The following is an 8,206-nucleotide window of genomic DNA, read 5'->3' on the forward strand; positions in this document are numbered from 1 at the left end:
ATCCTTACAATTCAGAGGGGAAGCAGTGGCTATATGGTGGTAGCTGTCAAGACTTTTACCCAAGATAACACTAAAGACAGTAGAAAAATATGTATTTTTCTTGATACTTCTGTAAAAACTGTCAGAGTTGCTAGAAGGGTATTACACAAATGGAAAGGCAGTTGCTGGTAAGGTTTTTTTCAAAGTTGCCTGTTCAGAATTACAAATGGAAATGTGATTTCCACAGTACAAGGCAGTGTCATTTTTATAGATGCATGTCCTGCCTGCCACAGAAGAAATTTTTTCATAAAGAGCATCTTACCCTTCTGATTCCGCTTGCATTTCCTAATAAAAATGAGATTGCTCTTTCCTGGAGCTATTATTTCATAATAGCTGTTTTGTAAGTTTGGTATGGACTACCAAGCAGTAAGGGACAATATGTAAATCTTTAAGTTATTGGCCTGTCTTATCTCTAAGAACTTAGACCGGAAAGACTGAAGTTTTGTTTTGTTTTGTTTTTCACACAGCATTCAGTCAGTAAGAGTACATATTTGCTGTGACCTTTCATAAGAGAGGGTTGCTAGTCCACTGCCTCTTTAATCAGTATGGAACAGTCCAAATAAGTGCCTCATCTTCTACAGGAGACTTGAATGTACAGAAGAGAGTGATGGATAAATTAAATGTCACTTTGGCTTCAGGCAAAAAACCCTGTTCACTACAGATAAAATAGACCATGCTAATGCTTGATCAAAAAGGGGTGTGGGAGGAGGTTATTAGTCCTAGACCATCGCTACTACTTGCCTTTCTCAGTGGTTAAAAGGCCCGAATTAAGACCTAAACCGCATCTCTTGCAGTTCCTTTCATTTCCTTACAGCCCTTTTGTTGCAGTGGAAAATGAGATGCGTCTTTCCTCCTTACCATCTCCTTCCTCGAAAACAGAAGGAACAGTTGCTGCTGTTCATAGTGTGACCACAGAGCTGAAGGAAGGAAAGTTACACCAGAGAGGGCCTTTCTTGAAAGAAGTGTGAGGTGAAGAACAGTGCCACTGAGTTCTAGATTACTACTAGTCTTACCTAGTGATTAGTTGCTGTTGTCTTTGGAAAATTAAGGTTAAGGATGTGGCTGCCATCTGGGTGGTTCTTTATTGCATTGCTGAGAAGAAAATTTAAAAAAATACATGTCAAAGAAGTTTCTAAACACAGGAAAATTGGATTGCCACATAGCAAAAATTCTGTATCCAGAAAAAATGAGCTAATAAATAATGCTGGCCAAAATGGGGAATTTGTATGAAAATGTAATGACTCATAAATGGACTGTCCTAAATTTGAGGAGTTTTCTGAAGCCTTACCTGTGAGTTGCCACCAGATGCAGGTAGACAAATGGCAGAATGAACAGCTGGCGAAGGGGATTCTAGAAATACAGAATGTCTGCAGAGTAAGGCTTAATACAGATGGATTAGTCCGTACAGAAAAATTACAAAATACTATCGAATGATGAAAGATTGCTGCCTCAGGAAAAGTAGTGATGGAAGCAGGCTGTGTAAGCTCTCAGCTAAAACTGCAGATATGCTTGTCTGCTGCTTAAGAGACAAGTGAGTCCAAACTGATGAAAATGGTGCAGATTAAAATGTGTACTTTGCAATATTGCTGAGTGTTTTATGTTAACGTTTTCTACTTGTTTGTCTATGACAGCTCACTGTGGGGGATAGTCAGAAGTTTAACTTTGTTTTCCGTGAGTATGCTAGGCTTATTGACATTTGAATAGATTAACAAATCTATTACCTGCTTTATTAGAGAAGGCAGTCTCATCAAGAGCACTGATTTTATTTTTATTTTTTTTCCAGAGGTTCGCAAGAAGTAAATAAAAAAATCTTCAGGGGGAAGAAGGAAAGAATTAGAATCTGTCTGTTAGGGAAATAATTTACAGGAAATAATTTTTTTTCATCAGTAATCGGATGTCAGGAATGAGCGAAGGAGCACTAACTGCGTTGATCTGTATCAGAAGGAAGAGGGAAGAAACAGAAACAAACCTGCCATTGTTTGTTCTGTTTAGATTGCTCTATGAACTGTGGTAGGTAAAGCGCGTAGTTATTTTAAAGTAAGTAGTAAGCTTCAGTAATCTACAAGAATGAGGCCTTAGGATAAAAATGTCCTAAGCAATTAGTGAGCAAGGCCTGTTAGTGCTGACCCAGGTCATGCCGTTCAATTCTGTTAGAAAAAAATTAAATAAGAAACAACCCCACTGCCAGAAGTACACCAGAGATGCAAAAGTAGAGCAGCTCGACGCTGTTAGTGGGGCGAGCTGGAAGAAGAGTTGTTCCGCAGGATGACCAGGAAGGGGAAGGAAAGGTTTGCATCTTGCAGAAACCTGCGTATCTATCTGCTGCTAGGTAGTCTCGGGTAATTTGAACTCTGATTGTGGAGTTCCCAAGTATGCAGCAGCCGGGTAAACTGGAGTATCGAGCGTGTTCCTCACCATGAGGTGGCACTCTGAAACAGCAAACAGTAAATGCTGGTTGAGATTTCTGGAGCAGCGCTAGAAACTTAGCTGCAACTCTTCAGCATAACTGGGGCTATTTTTTCACTAGAGATTAACGAAAGGATATATTTTAGCATTAACTGTTCTTCCTTCCCCATGTTGGGTTAGCGGGATGTGCATCATCTGCTTACCTGTGCAACAGCAAAACCACCCGCATCCTGAATTCCATTAAAACTTTATAGTCTCTCTTCTTGTTCTGTTTTAACACATCTGCTGAGGAAATCACGCCCTGGAGACATTGAAAGAAAGAGGTATGTACTTTCCCAGTGTAAAGAGCTCCTCTGTCAGAGCTGGGGTTGTTGCTATGGTCAGGGATATAGGGAGCAATTTCCATTCCAGTTTATAAATTGTGCGTTAACCTGAATGTAGGTATTGGCTAGAACTGCCATTTAGGAAGTGGTAGTAACGGGTAATTGGGAAGAAGCTAAAAATCATAAAAGTAAGGCTTTGATGAAACTACCAAAGCACTATGTTACTGGTTTAAAACTAGTTTTATAAATTTTTTCTGTCTCCTAGTATAAGCATTTTCAAATGTTTGCATATGGAAGTCATCCGTCCTGGTCATATACTACTGATCCTGGGACTTCCTGCTGGTGGTGACAGGCAAGCAGTCTCCAATCTTGATGGAGGCTGATTATATCGATTTTTTTAAGAGGCATGTCCTTCTTGCATCTAGCATAAGTGCAAACAATACTGTTGTTTACCTAATCTTTTTTAGATGTGACTACACAGGTATTTCTGGGATGTAATTGCGTACTTTGCCATGGTTGAGTCTGTGCTGTCAATAGCTAAGGAGTACTGTTAATGTTGCAGAACTTACATACTATTTACTGATTTTCAACTAATGGGCTGCAATGACTTAACAGTGGTAAAAAGACATTGTTTTTGTACAGGTTCCACTGTGATTTCGGTTTTCCTAGTGTCTATTTAAGTGTTTAACCAATTCAGTCCTATGTATTCAGTCCTATTCAGCGCTAACAGACCTCCACCGATCACAGTAATGGACCATAAACATGAATAAAGTATTTCAGTACCATTCAGCCAGAGGCGATGCTTAGTGTGTTAGGTGTTCATTTTGAATCCCCATCTCATTTTGTTACAGCCCTGCTGTAAAAATAGCTATGCGCTACAGCTTCATTGGCAGAGTTGTCAGTGCCATAACCAGCATTTTTTGGGTTCAGTAGAAGAGAGGTTTGATGGAAGATGTGAGGCATTTACAACAATTCTCTTTTCATCAACACTGTATCTCAGGTCTTCAGGGATTATAAACCAGTGGCACTGATACAGATAAAATCCTTTTCACTGAAGTCTGTAGACTCCTATTCTTTCATTTGTGTTTTTCAGTGCATTGCCAGTGTAAATCAGTCTGTAGGTGTCAGTAATACTTGCCTAGTTGATGTTTCTCATGATAGTTTCCATTCTTGAAAGATTATTTCGTGAAGCAGGAACTGTAGTGAGGCAGCCAAACCAGTAAATAGGGGCAAATGTCATCCATCTACTAATGCTCTGGCACAAATCTGCTGTTGACTTCTCTGGCTTCTGGGAGATGGTACTTCCAGGGATGTCCCAATGACGTTTTTATTCTTTAGATACTTGGTTTTTAATAAGCTTTAATTTTCTGTGTAGTGTGTTTGTTGTAAAGATGCTTGCGAAAAAGCAAACCCATGTTAATGCAAGATTGTATTAAAATATCAAAACCCAATAAATCATTTTGGAAGTGCAAGACTCAAAACTTAGAAAAGCAGATTTTACCTACAGGGGCTCACAGTAAGGAAAGCAGTAGATTAAAAGCCTTTTGCTAACACAGAACAAAAATACAGAGATTACAGATTCTTCACAGGTCAGGTACCATTGTACAGAAAATCAATAATGTACCACAGATTTGGTGTCCCTTCCAGCAGTAACCTGTCACTAACTTGGCGCTCAACCACTGCTCCCATGAGTACTTTCTGCTTGCGGGTACCCGCTCAGCAAACAATCACCATCCTTGAGATGCTTCCTTGAGACAACAGTCACCTTCAGCATCCGAGATATGGTAGAGGAGCAGCAGATAACAATAGGTACAAATAATGCAAAAGAAACTTCCAGTGACTCAAGGCTTAGCTAATATTCTGATTTTCTTACTGCTTCCTGGAGAGATACAGACTAATCCTGCTTCAGCGAGTTGCTTCTCTGCCTAACTTGCCTGCCAGGCCAGCAGTCAGATTGCCTTCAGGTTCCCAAAAAGGCCACCGCACACTCTATACTGAGACTATCCAGAAGTTTCCCAGTGTGCCCTTGAATAATCCATTTGTTCCCCTCAGGAATAACATTCATAGCATGTGTCAGATTACTCATGAGCAGCTTTAATCAAGCTTTAAGATAAAGTGGTAGTTGCCTAGAATTGTAGCCTTGAAAAATGGAACAAAATCATGCATCATTATAGGTCAATTTACAGCTTCTTGGGGGCTGCTTCTATCTTGGCTGAGTTGGCATCATGAGCTAGCCCCACAGAAACCCTCTCCAGTACAGATTTGGCCTGAAATCTTCCTAAACTTGCACCTCTCTGGCTCTACTTCTAAGCTAGGCTGCTGGTGTTCCTCAGAGCGGCCACTCTGGGCAGGCCAGGCCTTCTCCCTTCTCACCTACCTGCCCTTGCGCTGAGACATCACCAAGTAAAACAGGGGTCTTTGTGCTTTCCTTCCTGCCTGTTGCTTTTCTGATCAACACATGTTATTTCTTAAAGAGATCATGCTCTTGACTTCAGCTTAGTTTGTAATCGGGAGCAGCTTGTATACAGCTCCATAGCTTGGCTAACTGAAATAAACGAGGAAAGAGTCAGATCTAATGGGAAATTTAAAATCATTCTTCTATATGGGTGTCAGGAAAGAGAGTTGTGAGCTCACAGTTCACAATAAATCAATTTTTAGAAAGATTTCACTCTATACAGTCTAAGCACACCATCAAGGGTTGCTGCCAAACAATGGTGGCAGATACACATGTCAGGAGCAGTGCAGCATGTCTGACAGTGCAAAATGGCAGGCCTGACTTACATTTACAGTGATGGGATGTGTTGTAATGAAGATCTGTGCTCATTTTCTATGAGTTTATTCATGTGAGTAAAAGCTTTAATGTGCTTCTTTCACAGGTAGCCATAAGGGCTCTGAGACAGTATTTGGCACTGATGCAGCTGCTGCCAGAGCACTGCAGCCACCATGCACAGGGGACGGTGCTGCACTCTGAAGGATTCCGAGAATAGCTGTGAGAGTATCCAAAAACACACCTGATGGTGAGAGCCACAGAGCTCAGCTTGTTTCATTCAATGTGCTATGGAGACCTGAGCACAATCTCCAGGTGCCTACAAGGAGAGCAGTGCAAAGACAATGGGACACCCTTCAAGCTATCGGAAAAACATGTCATTTACCAGGTATAATCATTTACGCTTAGAATTACCAAAAGTCTCTGGACTGTGGTTCCTAGTAATGTTTAAATCAAGATTACACGTTCTTCAAAAGGATGGATTAGGTTAAAGAAGATTCAAGGGCAGTCCAGTGGCATGCACAGTGCAGCAGATCCTGGTGCCCAGTGACAGGAACAGAGGCAATGGTCACAAACTGAAACACAGAAGGCTCCCTCCGAACATCAGGAAACACTTTTTCACTGTGAGAGTGACCGAGCACTGGCACAGGTTGCCCAGGGAGGTGGTGCAGTCTCCATCCTTGGAAATCTATGTGGTCCTAGGCAACCTGCTCTAGGGGCTGGAGCAGATGGTCTCCAGAGGTCCTTTCCAGCCTAAATCATTCCATGATCTTTCCTGGCTTCAGGATCTACTGGCAGAACTCAGCATAGGTCATCATTCCCTACTGAGTTTCTTGAATTTCTTATTTTTGTGAAATCAGCAGCGGTACTGATTCCCAGCATACTAACGTGTAACAGAGAGCAAGATTTCATTCTGAATAGGTTCCAGTCCAGCTGCTGATTACCTTCCAAGAATTACTATTCCAGTCACATGCCGCTATTGGTTAAGGCTTGAATGCATTCTAAATAATTGTTGGTGAATCCAGGGCACTTTGTGGACAAGTTAATATTATCTAACTACAATTATCTCATATACACCTGGTGCTGAGCTTTTGCAAGCAAAACTATGGTTTCATTTTCTGTAAAATTTTCCTTATATAGCTAATGTAGTATGAAATTATTTTGTGCCACAAAAAAATTATGTGTAAGCTGTACTAGAAAAGCTGAAGGAAATTACACTAGGGTTTTGCCTACATTGACATCATACATGGATTTTGCTTGCCACATATGACCAATTTCTTTAAAAATTAATTTATACATCTGAAAAATAAATGATGTCTTACACTGAGTAAAGATTAAGGTTAAAAATTAATTACTTTGAAAACAAGACTATCAAAACTAGCTTCTTTAGCACCTATTTACTCAGAAGCCAGAGGTCTTAAGATCTTTTTATGGGTTCCTGTTATGTTTGTAAGGTTGATCTTGGCTATAAACCCTCTCATAACGAATCTGGTTTAAAGTTAAACGCGGCTTGAGGCCAGCACAGAATATAAATATACATTTGCTGATATCAATCCTAATTTTGTCTCATTTCAGAAAGTTTAAGGATTACAGTTTAAGGATTCCCCATGTTTAAAATGCTATTTTGCTTAACACTGGAGGGGGAAGGTGGTCCTGGTCCAAGGTCAGCAGGAGCAAGGTCATGCAGAGGCAGAGGGACAGGAGCAGCTATTTGTCAAAGGAACAAACCCACATCCATGGGGAAGGGATTTTACTGCGTTTGAATTCACTAAGAACTGAAGCCAGGAGCAGCTTTCAGAGGCAAGAGCCGATCCATGGGAGGCCCAGAGATTCCTGGCCTTGGCCTGGGAGCTCTCACTGGTCATGGAGACAAGATATAACTTCTAAGGAGGGACAAACCTTGCTGGATTACAGCCCCCTGTTAACTCCAGAGCTCACCCTTCAAATCAAATCGAATCAATCAAATCACAAGCATCATGTTGGAGTATCTCTGCTTACAGAGACCAAGGAACCATGGTTACCTTCACAGAGTGTGTACGCAGACTGGCTTCCAGGGGTCCTTCTGAATGCATCTCTCTTGCAGCCTACATCCTTTCCTCCTTCCTGAGCCACGGAAGTTGCTACATCCAGTTACGTTGTTTATAAGCAAACAAAACAGGCAGCTGTCACCCTGTCTCCACTTTTTAATATTGTGATTGATCTATGCAGAGCACACAGCTTGCATAAAATAAAGAACTGGACTGAAGTAAATGAGAGCTATGAAGGGAAATCAGGATCTTCCAAGCTCCAGTTGAAGGCATCACAACATTCCCCTTTATAGTGCTGGATTAGTTCCTCACCTCTACTACATTTCCTCTTTTAGTGAAATGAATGCAGTGGTGTTGCTCACATGAGAAAAGTAACTGATGGGAAAACCTGGAAACTGGTGTTGAAACTTAGAAAGTGTTCCAGGTTTCAAGTGCTAAAGATCTTACTGATTCAACTATGTGGGTACACTGTAACGAAATCAGTTTTGATTTGCAGGAGTGAATTATACTATAAAAGTAGCATAGCAGTGAGAGAGAAAATACTTTAACTGGAGCCACGCTCCCAAGAACACCGAATCCCTGGCTGGCCTTGGCAGCTGTCATCCCTCTGTACCTCAGTGCACAATCGCTACATAAGCAATGGA

The sequence above is a fragment of the Cariama cristata genome, unplaced genomic scaffold (genome assembly GCF_000690535.1).
Source record: "Cariama cristata isolate BGI_N322 unplaced genomic scaffold, ASM69053v1 scaffold20276, whole genome shotgun sequence".
Classification (NCBI taxonomy): domain Eukaryota; kingdom Metazoa; phylum Chordata; class Aves; order Cariamiformes; family Cariamidae; genus Cariama; species Cariama cristata.